The sequence below is a fragment of the Trichosurus vulpecula genome, chromosome 4 (genome assembly GCF_011100635.1).
Source record: "Trichosurus vulpecula isolate mTriVul1 chromosome 4, mTriVul1.pri, whole genome shotgun sequence".
Lineage (NCBI taxonomy): Eukaryota > Metazoa > Chordata > Mammalia > Diprotodontia > Phalangeridae > Trichosurus > Trichosurus vulpecula.
The window spans coordinates 142,999,374-143,012,221 of NC_050576.1; positions in this window are offsets into that span (position 1 = coordinate 142,999,374).

The window sequence follows — 12,848 nt, forward strand, 5'->3', positions numbered from 1 at the left end:
TAAATCAAATGGCAAAAGAGCTTTAAAAAGCCAATGAGGAGAAGAATGCCTTGAAAGGTAGAATTAGCCAAATGCAAAAGGAGATGCAAAAGACCACTGAAGAAAATACTACCTTAAAAATTAGATTGGAGCAAGTGGAAGCTAGTGAATTTATGAGAAATCAAGATATTATAAAACAGAACCAAAGAAATGAAAAAGTGGAAGACAACGTGAAATATCTCCTTGGAAAAACCACTGACCTGGAAAATAGATCCAGGAGAGATAATTTAAAAATTATTGGACTACCTGAAAGCCATGATCAAAAAAAGAGCCTAGATATCATCTTTCAAGAAATTATCAAGCAGAACTGCCCTGATATTCTAGAACCAGAGGATAAAACAGAAATTGAAAGAATCTACCAATTGCCTCCTGAAAAAGATCCCAACAAGAAAACTCCTAGGAGTATTGTCGCCAAATTCCAGAGCTCCCAAGTCAAGGAGCAAATGCTGCAAGCAGCCAGAAAGAAACAATTTGAGTATTGTGGAAAAACAATCAGGATAATACAAGATCTAGCAGCTTCTACATTAAGGGATCAAAGGGCTTGGAATATGATATTCTGGTGGTCAATGGAGCTAGGATTAAAACCAAGAATCACCTACCCAGCAAAACTGACTGTCATGCTCCAAGGCAAAATATGAATTTTCAATAAAATAGAGGACTTTCAAGCTTTCTCAGTGAAAAGACCAGAGCTGAATAGAAAATTTGACTTTCAAATGCAAGAATCAAGAGAAGCATGAAAAGGTAAACAAGAAAGAGAAATCATAAGGCACTTACTAAAGGTGAACTGTTTTGTTGACATTTCTACATGGAAAGATGATGTGTATGATTCATGAGACCTTAGTATTAGAGTACCTGAAAGGAATATGCATATGTGTGTGTGTGTGTGTGTGTGTGTGTGTGTGTGTGTGTGTGTGAGTATGTATGTATATATGTAGGTGTTTGTGTATATATATACATATATATATATATATATATATATGTGTATATATATATATACACACATATATAGACAGAGGGCACAGGGTGAGCTGAATATGAAGGGATGATATCTAAAAAAATAAAATCAAATTAACAGATGAGTGAGGAATATATGGAGAGAGGGAGAAAGGGAGAGATAGAACGGGGTAATTTATCTCTCTTAAAAGTGGCAAGAAAAAGTAGTTCTGTAGGAATGGAAGAGGGAGCAGGTGAGGGGGAATGAGTAAATCTTGTTCTCATCAGATTTGACCTGAGGAAGGAATACCATACGCACTCAATTGGGTATCTTACCCCAGAGGAAAGAAGGAGGAAGAAGATAAAAAAGGGGAGGATGATAGAAGGGAGGGCAGATAGAGGGAGGAGGGAATCAAAAACAAACACTTTCATGAAGGGACAGGGTCAAGCGACAAAATTCAATAAAGGAGGATAGGATAGGAAGCAGCAAAACAGTCTTTTACAACATGAGTATTGTGGAAGGGTTTTACATAATGATATGCATGTGGCCTATGTTGAATTACTTGCCTTTTTAGGGAGAATTGGGGGTGGGGAGGGAAGAGGGGAGAGAATTTGGAACTCAAAGTTTTAAAAACAAATGTTCAAAAACAAAAACAAAAGGTTTTGCACGCAACTAGGAAATAAGATACACAGGCAAAGGGGTGTAGAAATTTATCTTGCCCTACAAGAGAAGAAGGGAAAAGGGGATGGGAGGGGAGTGGGGTGACAAAAGGGAAGGCTGACTGGGGAACGGGGCAACCAGCATTTATGCCATCTTGGAGTGGGTGGGAGGGTAGAAATGGGGAGAAAATTTGTAATTCAAACTCTTGTGAAAATCAATGCTGAAAACTAAATATATTAAATAAATTAAATAAAAACAATTTAAGAAAACAAAAAAAAAGAGGAAAAATGTCTTTCGTATGGGCTTTAAAGGTGATTCTGATTAGAAACAGATGAAGAGCTCTGACTTTTGGAGGTCCTTTTTCAACCAATATTTCTTTTAATCATTCCTGAATGATACATGATAGCCAATATTTAAATGTTTTAAATTTTTTTGGAATAGCGAATTTAATTATTTACCCATTTTTATGAGTATAGGCATATTTAAAGCTGAAAAGGCATCTAGCATATATTTGGGTTAATACTGATGTACATAAAGATAGTTGGGAAATCTCTGAAAAGTAAATATTAATTTGAAGAGACAACATACCTTCAAAAATTTTCTTTTTATCCTTGTCAAAGCAAATTTAATGTGGGCTATATTAAAAATGAGTCCTGGACCCAGAAGAACTAGCTTTACACATCTGCATATACATATGCATATATGAGAGTCAGAATGGCATGGTAGCTAAGGCCTACCTGGGTTTAAGGCTCAACTCTGGCATATATAAGCTTTGTGACCCTAGGCAAGTCACTTTATATCTCCATTTTACAGGAATTTCTCTAAGGTTATAAATTAAAGATGATTTGCTGATTGGCCCCAGTGGAAGAAATTTCCCCACTTGGAGATCCCCTGTGCCAATGACATTACAGGGCCTTTTTTGCATCATTCTCAACAAAAACAACAAAAAATAATTGCAAATTCACATTGATTCTAGTAGTAGGGGCTGGCAAAGTACTTGGCTGCCTGAAGTCCAGTACCAAAGAGGATGCAAAGTAACATCCATTTTTCATTTAGCTTTTGTATTTTATCGGTGTATCATAAAATTTTAATAAATTCTTGTTGGAATGGATTTGATTGGATTTGTATTTTTAATTTATATATTTCAATACTTCATTGATCATCTGGTTCCTCAGTTTTCTCTACTGGTTCAGAGTATATAATCTCCATAACTTAGTAGAGTGTCTTCATGAATTACTGTAACTGAAAGAGTTGTGCAGCCTTTTGACTACAAGTCTCTTCCAACTGAGTTTAGCTAGTACTCAGGTGACAGATATGCAGTATGTCACTTGGGCCAGTTTCAGAACATCATAGATTTCTTAGAGCTGTCAGAGCTTGTTTTCCACTGTCATTGTCTGTAAGATGTTAAAATCACCTCTGCAACACAAAGAGGAATTAGAGGAGAACTAAGACTGAAGTGTATGTTGTAGGCAGAATTATGATACCAAGCCATACATGCTACATTTAAGGCTCAAAACTTCTACTCAACAAAACCACAGTGGGAATAATTTTATTTTTGTAATTTTTAAGATATACATTTTATTGACAACTTTTCTTTATCTATAACCTAAAATTCCCTATGTATTCCCCTCTCTACCCTTCCCAGACAACTATCCCTATCACAAAGAAAAAGAAGGGAAAAAAGCCAAACAAACAAACAAAAACAATTCAGCAAAATGAAACAACATATTAAAAAAAAGTCTAATATTATATCCAGTTTTATACATGAAAAGTTCTTCATATCTTCAAAGAAGTGGTATGAGGGTACTTTCTTCTATTTCTTCTTTGAGGCTAAGCTCAATTACTCCATTTTCACAAGATTAAATTGTCATTTTTAATTTTTTTCCATTTATATTCCATTAATTATTATACATAATACTTTCCTAATTCTGCTTTCTTCACTTTGTGTTGATACATATAGAATATTCCATTTTTTCTGTACTCATCATGTTTAGCATTTCTTATAATATAGTAATATTCATTACATACATGTATGTACACCCTGGAACTATGATCTAGAACTGCTTAAAGGCAATGGAGTTGTGAATCAAAACCAGCTGCACCCAGTGCCAATAAAAGGTCCCCTATATTCTCTTTCAGACCAGTTGTCTGACTCCCTTATTGTTTCTTGAATGAAATCTCCCAAGCAGCTGCTACTGCTGGCTACTGCCTCCAAGGTCTGTGACTGGCATACCCAGTCCCCACCCCAGTATCATAGACCGCCCTGCTGACTTCCTAAAATGTCTTACGCTGGAAAAACATCTCCTGCTGACCTTTTGTTGGATCTCCTGTGGCAACATTTGATTTGAGACATTATTTTAAAATTTCTTGCATGGCAACGTTGGGAAAGTTCAGCTGGGCTGTTGCTTCCCCCTCTCTGCCTCTAATGGACCTTTGCATTTTTTAAAATAAAAATCAGGCTTAAATAGCTTTGTATTTTCTAATATTACCTTACATCTACTTTATGTGTAACTTTTGTGCACCTATTTATCTACATGTTATCTCCTCCATTAGATTGTAAGTGCCTTGAGGAATAGGGATTGCTTTTTCTTTTTTTTTTTCTTTTTTCCCAGGTCCTTAGGGAAAGGATCTCTCTCTCCCTCTCCCTCTCCCTCTCCTTTCCTCTCTCCCTCTCCCTCTCTCTTTCTTTTTCTCTTTCTCCCTTTCCCTTTATTTCCCTCCCCTTTTACCTCTTTTCTCTCACTTTCTATCCTGCCTCTTTCTTCCTCCTTTCTTAATGCAATTAATTCTAGACATAATTTTGCCTTTCAAAAAGTTAATGCTAAATAAGTGATTCTTGGATTAAAAGAAATTGAAAATAATAGATCTAGGAGACTACAAGTAACCATGGTAGTTGATTGAAGTGGGGAGAATGTATTAACTAGTCTCATAAATATTAATTGAACAACCACTCTATACAAGTTTTATTTTCCACTTTTTTAATTGACAAGTAAATAGAAACCAAGAGTGGTTAAAAGGCTTGTCGTATAGTTGGAAACGCTGAAAGAAATAAAATAGGTACTAATAAAGAGATTTTTAACACAAGGGAAAATTATTTGTTGTTCAGAAATGTCTGACTCTTGGTGATCCCATTTGGAGTGCCCTTGTAGCATCTATTCTATCCACAATATTTTAAAAATCACTAAAAAGGACTCAGCAATCATATGTGTGTGTGTGTGTGTGTGTGTGTGTGTGAGAGAGACAGAGAGAGAGAGAGAGAGAGACAGAGAGAGAGAGAGAGAGAGAGACAGAGAGAGAGAGAGAGAGAGAGAGAGAGAGAGAGAGAGAGAGAGAGAGAGAGTAAACTTCTTTTAATTGCCTATGTTTCATATAAGCCTGGTAGGCTGATCTCATCAAGAGAAGCTAGATGGCTAGATGTTGTATTGTCCCTTTTTTCATCTGGTGTTCATACTCCCTGCAAGCAGTGGTATAATTTGAATGAGGACATGAGAACATTACCATAGAGAGGAAAATTTAAAGACAATTTAATTTAGCATACTGATCTTCATTTTCTCCTCTACCCTTCCCGCTACAGGCTGGTGGGATTATCCTGGACTTCTTTTCTTATCACTTCAGTAGCTGACGAATTTCAAAGAATCCCTTGAGGGCTTCCTTTCCCTAGAACAAATCGAAGATTTACTGATGTTGTTTCATTTTCCCTAGCTGTAAAAATCATATGTATTGTTCTTCCTGTAAGCCATTTTTGTTCAGTCATTTCTAGTCCGAAGGCCATTTCCTGGGAAAATAAAATAAAAACAAAATAAAAGTTGATTAATTCGGACTTTAATCCATCTCATTAGTGTGTCCTTGAATTTTGCCAAGAGTAGAAGTCTTCATTATCCCATCTACTCTGAGAGTGCATATCTTTCTTTGGTGCTCTTCTTGATCTCCACATAGTTTTACTTGTTTTTTAAAGACCCTTTCATCCTTGGCATTCATCACCAGCCTCAGCTCACTTGATTCTCTAGTGCTCTTGTTCTGTTTTAATCATGCTGTATTCATCTTCAACTTTTTGCCTTTTAATTTACCTTTTGAACTTGTATAATCACATGAGTTTTTTTGGGAGGGGGCAGCTCCCCTTTTTCTTCCTTTAAGAAACAATTTCTGGATCTGTCTTCAAATTTTTTTTCTTGAGATATTCCCAACCTTTGGGGCTGAATTCTCTTATAAGGCATCATAATGAACATGTGTCTCCATCAGTTTTTTTTTCTTTTCTTATTGAAACTAAACTTTCACAGTTACTTAAAATGTTCCTTATTTGACTTTAGTTCTTATGTCTAACCAAAGCAATCTTCCTCTAGACACAGTCAATTATATCAGTCCCCCTAATATTCCAAAAGGGTACATGAAATGACTGGCATGGACAACAGTGATCATCACAAGACACCCATGTCTGCTTAACCTGTGAGATTTATTTCCATATCCTTATAGAAGTCTGCCACAGAATTCTACCCAATGTTCAGGGAACATTTCTCCCATCCTCTTAATATTGCATTGTTGCAAGTGGTGCTTACAGACTATCCACTCACTGGTTACTCCTTGTGCTTGCTATATGATTCACTCATCTTTTTTTTTTCCTTTTTGCCATTCATTCCCATGATTACAGCTCATACATTATTACTCTTCCTGTGTAATTCTTCATTTGAAATGTGTTTCATCCTGCCTGCAGTTATCTTGAGAAACTCTGTTGCCCTTTGGATAATCAACTTTAATTCTTTAGATATTGTATTGTTCTATGACTCACAGTCATAGAATATCACTGAAAGAATATTGATGTTAAAAAGATGGGTCCGTCTTTCAGAGAAAAATTTGAGCTCATTAAAAAAAAAGACTGCTGCAATTTTCTAAAACAAATCTAGTTCACTCAGCATGTACAGTGCCCAAAATGTGATCAGCTCAGCATAGAGTACCTTGCTATTTCTGGGTATTCTGTTTCTATGGACACTGTACCCTATGCCTGAACCACTTTCTCCCACTCAAACTTTCTTCCCCATTTCTCTAATTACATCCTCACATCTCACAAGCAATCACAATTCTTTTTATCATTCTGTCAGTCAGTCAGTAAGCAAAAGTGCCTACTATGTGCCAGAAACTGTGGTAAAAGGTGGGTTTGCAAAAAAAAAAAAAAGGAAAAAGATAGCTCAAGCTCTCAAGAAGCTCACAGTCTAATGGGGGAAACATCATGCAAACAATTCTGTACAAAGCTATATACAGGTGAAAAAAGGCCATAATCAACAGAGTGAAGACACTAGAATTCAGAGGCACTAGGAAAGAAGATGAAATTTTAACTTAGACTTGAAAAGTGCCACTTCCACATCTTTCCCTCATTTACTATAATATGCCAAGCTCTTATATTTTGCATAATGTTAATATGCCAATTATTCACTTATGTTCAGTTTTTGTTATGTTGCTTTTTACAGGGATTCTCTTAAATATCAAGGACTGTATTAGCACCATGCAAGGATATAAGGATCAAAAAGTCCTTAGCAAGGAGTTTTCAGTGGTCATAGTTTTGATTGAAATGAATTAGAAATTCCAAATGGCTAGGTCGAATCAAGAGAAAAATTGTGGTGTTGATTGAACGTAGCTACCTGAATGTAAATTGAATGTGTCTAATCATCACAGTCTCAGCAGTATTGATCTTCAAGTCAAAAAGGAATTTACAGAGTTCTTTGATATATTACTTGGGAGAGACCTTAATTGTTTGTTATAAATTATAATTGATGTATAGTTGACTCAGTAAAGTTCATCATTATTTATAATTTAGCTATTATGTTTAGCAGCTCAATAATGATGAGAATGTTGGCTTGTCAAATTTAACTGAATGTTACCTTAATAGCTAATTCATCAATCAACAACAGACTGGTATAGATAAAGGTCCTTTCATGCACTGATACAATCATTTTGATAAAAAATAAAACCTAACCTAATCTTAACCCATTTTTTATAGAAAAACTGTATCCAGGCCAGAGAAAGCAAAAGTTGGACTTTACTTTGGACTAGCCAAACCACATAGGGAAACATTATGTCCAGTTCTGACATAAAGTTTCTAAAAAGACATGTTAATCAGCAGGATGGCTGAAAGAATGCCATTATTCATCTGTTAAATATTTATTGAGTCTTTCCTAGATGTCAGCCACAGAGATCCATACTCTGAGAAAGACAAAAAGAAATAAAATATATTTCCTGTTCTCAAAGACCTTAAAAGTTAATAGAATAAGTAAAATCAATTAAGGGGACAGCTGTCTTAAAGTCATCTCAATTAAAAATAGTTGGCAGATGGGTATGTTCAACATAGATAATAAAAGATTAAGGGAAATTTGATAGTTGCTTTCAATTATTTGGGGAATACTTTTCATAGACAATAACAAACAGCCTGTATTTTGTTCAAAGATTGTGAGATAATCAAATAGTGAAAATTATGGAATTGATTTCAACTCAATATAAAAAAGACATTTTCAGTGAGCAAAGTGTACAAAAGTGGAATAGACTACTGTAGTATGTAATAAGATCACATTCCTTCAATGCAGTTGAATAGAGAGTGCTAACTAGTATATCAGTGCTGTTTTATATAATGGATTCCTTACTGATTTAATCGTTCGACTATATGACAAATTGGTTCCTCTCCAACCTCTCAATTCTATGATTGTTTTTACAAAAATCCTTCAGATTTTTTAAAATGCTGCATGTATCCTTCCATTTAAAATTATTTATATTATTATCTTTTTAATTTCTGGAAGAATCATCTCAAATTATTTTATATGGACTTTCTCCTCCCCATTCCTCTCTTTGTTCCACTTTAATTTGCCTGGTTAGAACATTCCCCAGATGTAGTCGGATTTTTTTCTGTTGTTTTCTTTTCTTCCTTCACTAGGAAGTAGGTACAAATGACTTAAAGTAGTATGAAAAAAATGGTTCCACTGCCATCTTTGGATTGCAGAATCCATCTCTAACAAACTATTAAAAATGACTGACCCACAGGTGAAGCCCAGATAGCAGCTGGAAAACAGGGACTAGCTTAAGCTCTTACCCAAATCCCTCCAAACACCTGTAAAAATGGCTCTGAACAAATTCTAGAGCTACAGAACCAATAAAATAACAGAGGGAAAGTCCCTAGCCAAAGATGGCCTGGATTGTCACTGGGAAGGGTCTATAGCACTGTGCAGGGAGGAGAGCACAGCCCAGCATGGGCCATGCCAGGACAGACCAGACTGAGAGTTAGGCAGTGCAGGCGTCAGGGCCATGAATCACTGAGCTATGGCAGTTACCAGAGTTTTCAACCCACAAATGCCAAAGACAATGGAGTAGGTTAGTGGAAAAACTTTTGGAGCTGGGTGAGAGAAGTGTGTGGTCCGGCCCCAGACCCAGGGGCAGTGGAGGTGACATAGCTGCAGCAGCAGGAAGCTCTGTTGGCTGCTTCCAGATTTTATGCATCAGCTGCTTCCAGCCTCAGGCCAACACGGTGGGAGGAATCAAGTGGTGGATCAGAGCAAGGGTACAGGGATTGCTTTGCTGGTACAGAGGCAGGGTTCTCTTGCTTAGCCCTTCTTGTATCTGGGTCGTGGTCCTTGTTCATGGTTCTTCGGGGTGGAGGAGCACTGGTGTGGTAAAACTTGCAGTGACTGTGGAGTAGAACTAGCTCTGAAAACAGAAGTGCAAAACTGCTAAAGCTTAGGACAAAGTACTCTCCATTCTAAAAGCAGTCATCCTAACAAGAAGCTCAAGGGTCAAGTAGTTGGCTGGGAAAATGAACAGGCAGCATGAAAGGACTCAGACTTAGACTCAGACTCTGGAATCTTTTTTTTTGGTGACAAAGAAGATCAAAACATACAGCCAGAAGAAGTCAACAAGGTCAAAGAGTCTACATCAAAAACCTCCAAGAAAAATATGAATTGGTTTCAGACCATGGAAGAGCTCAAAAAGGATTTGTAAAAGCAAGCAAGAGAAGTAGAGGAAAAATTGGGAAGAGAAATGAGAGTGATGCAAGAAAATCATTAAAAACAAGTCAATGACTTGCTAAAGGAGAACCAAGACAATACTGAAGAAAATAATACTTTAAAAAATAGACTAACTCAAATGGCAAAAGTGCTCTGAAAAGCCAGTGAGGAAAAGAATGCCTAAAAAGTCAGAATTAGCCAAATGGAAAAGGAGATCCAAAAGCTCACTGAAGAAAATACTACCTTCGAAATTATATTGGAGCAAGTGGAAGCTAGTGGCTTTATGAGAAATCAAGAATTTATAAAACAGAAACAAAGGATGCAAAAATGGGAGACTGTGAAATATTTCATTGGAAAAACAACTGGCCTGGAGAATAGTTCCAGGAGAGATAGTTTAAAAATTATTGGACTACCTGAAAGCCATGATTAAAAAAGGAGCTTAGAAACCATCTTTCAAGAAATTATCAAGGAAAACTGCCCTGATATTCTAGAACTAGAGGGTAAAGTAGAAATTGAAAGAATCTACCAATTGCCTCTTGAAAAAAATCCCAAAAAGAAAACCCCTAGGAATATTGTCACTAAATTTCAGAGTTCCCAGGTCAAGGAGAAAATATTGCAAGCAGCCAGAAAGAAACAATTCAAATATTCTGGATAACACAAGATCTAGCAGCTTCTACATTAAGGGATTGAAGGGCTTGGAATATGATATTCCGGAGGTCAAGGGAGCTAGGATTAAGACCAAGAATTGCCTACCCAGCAAAACTGAGTACAGTGCTCCAAAGGAAAATATGGATTTTCAATAAAATAGAGGACTTTCAATCTTTCTCAATGAAAAGACCAGAGCTGAATAGAAAATTTGACTTTCAAACACAATAATTAAAATAAGCATGAAAAGGTAAACAGGAAAGAGAAAGCATAAGGGACTCACTAAAGTGGAACCATTTTGTTTACATTCCTACAAGGAAAGATGATGTTTATAACTCATGAGACCTTTTTCAGCATTAAGTTATTTGAAGGGAATATACATACATACATATTATATATATATATATGTATATATATATATATATATATATATATATATATATGTATATATATATATATAGACAGAGGGCACGGGGTGAGTTGAATATGAAGGGATGATATCAAAAAAGTAAAATTGCTGGGTGAGAGAGGAATATATTAGGAGAAGGAGATAGGGAGAGTTAGAATGCGGTAAATTAACTCACCTAAAAGTGTCAAGAAAAAGCAATTCTCTTTGAAGGGAAGAGGAGGCAGGTGAAAGGGAATGAGTGAATCTTGCTCTCATCAGATTTGACTTGAGAGAATACCATACATACTCAATTGGGTAACTTACCCCACAGGAAAGTTGGGGGGGAAGGGGATAAGAAAGGGGTGATGATAGAAGGGAAGGCAGATTGGGAGAGGAGGTAATCAAAAGCAAACACAATTGAAAAGGGACAGAGTCAAGAGAGACAATTGAATAAAGGGGGACAGGATACGATGGAGGGAAATATAGTTAGCATTTCACATCATGACTATTATGGAAGTGTTTTGCATAATGTTATATGTGTGGCCTGTGTTGAATTGCTTGCCTTCTCAAGGAGGGTGGTTGTGGAGGGAAGAATGGAGAGAATTTGGAACTCAAAGTTCTAAAAACAAATGCTCATAAAAGTTTTTTACATGAATCTGGGAAATAAAATATACAGGCAATGGAGTATAGAAATCTATCTTTCCCTACAAGAAATTAAGGGGAAAAGGGTTGGGGGGGAGTGGAGTGATGGAAGGGAGGGAAGACTTGGGAAAGGGGAAATCAATATATGCCATCTTGGAGTGGGGGCAGGGTAGAAATGGGGAGAAAATTTGTAAGTCAAAAGCTTGTGGCAATCAATGTTAAAAACTAAAAATATTAAATAATAAAAAAATGAAAACAAATTTAAATGACTGACCCAGCTCTTGAAGATCCCAGGAAAACAGTAAAGGCCCTAAAACTCTTAACAAACTTTGATAACGTCTTGCTTTTTACATTCATTATTTGAAATTGTCTTAACACTATATTTTTGTCATCTAGAAATTTATAGAATCATAGATTTAGAATAGGCAGGGACTTTAAGGATTGATGGTCTGGTTAAGCCTCTCATTTTCTTTTTTAAAATAATTTAAAAAATGTGAACATTTCAATATATAAAGAACAGAAAAAGTATTGCATGTATATGTATATATATATATGTATATTGTGTATCCTATATAAGCAAATTTATATTGTGTCTAATTTTTAAAGAGTGTATATTAAATTTAAGTAAAGTAACAAAATGACCCTGCTTTTCTATTTCCACATATGAAACTTTATTCTCTCTTCTCTGTATTTTAAAATCTCATTGATGCTCCTTTTTCCTTCTTTTTAAAACTGTCTATCACTATCCATGAAATATCTGCCTTTTTTACAACTAGAAACTCTCCCTTGGAAAAAAAGAAAGTATTACCGATCAAAATAAATCACCTATATCTGAAAGCATACTTCTATATTTGTACCTCTGGTCCATGATTTCCCTTTACAGAGGCTGGAAGCAGGCATATTTATCTTAAGAATTCTGAAGTCATGATTGGTCACTGCATTGATTAGAATTTTGTAGTCTTTCAATTCATTTTTCTTTTCATTATTGTGCTCATTTTTATAAAATCTTCTGTTTCTAATCACTTTATTTTGCATTAGTCTGCATTATAAATGTCTTCCCAGTTTCTCTAAATCTTCATATTTGTAATTTTATTGTATAATATGATTCTATTATAGTCATATTCCAAAATGTATTCAACCATTCCCTTCCTTTGTTTCCAGTTCTTTATGACAAGAAAAAATGTTGTTATGTATTTGTAATATAAATCCTTTCATTCTTTCTTTCACACTTTGGGGTATCTATCACTGGCTTTGAAAGGCAATATCCTCTTTTTTACAGCTGAGCAAACTGTGGCACAGAGTGATTTTTCCCAAGGTCCCACAACAAATAAGTGGAAGAGCTCAGTTTTGAACCCACATATTATTTTACTGCAGATCCAGCACTCTCTGCTGTACCAATTTATCTCCTATTTGCTGTTGCATGAAAAGTAGACTCTAGTTCAAGATTCCATTAATGAGACCTCTGTATTCACTCACACATATAAATTAGTTGTCACTTGTTACAATGTAAAGACAAATCCACTGGAAAACCAGATTTTTAATTCCCTTGAGTTAGTAATGTCTA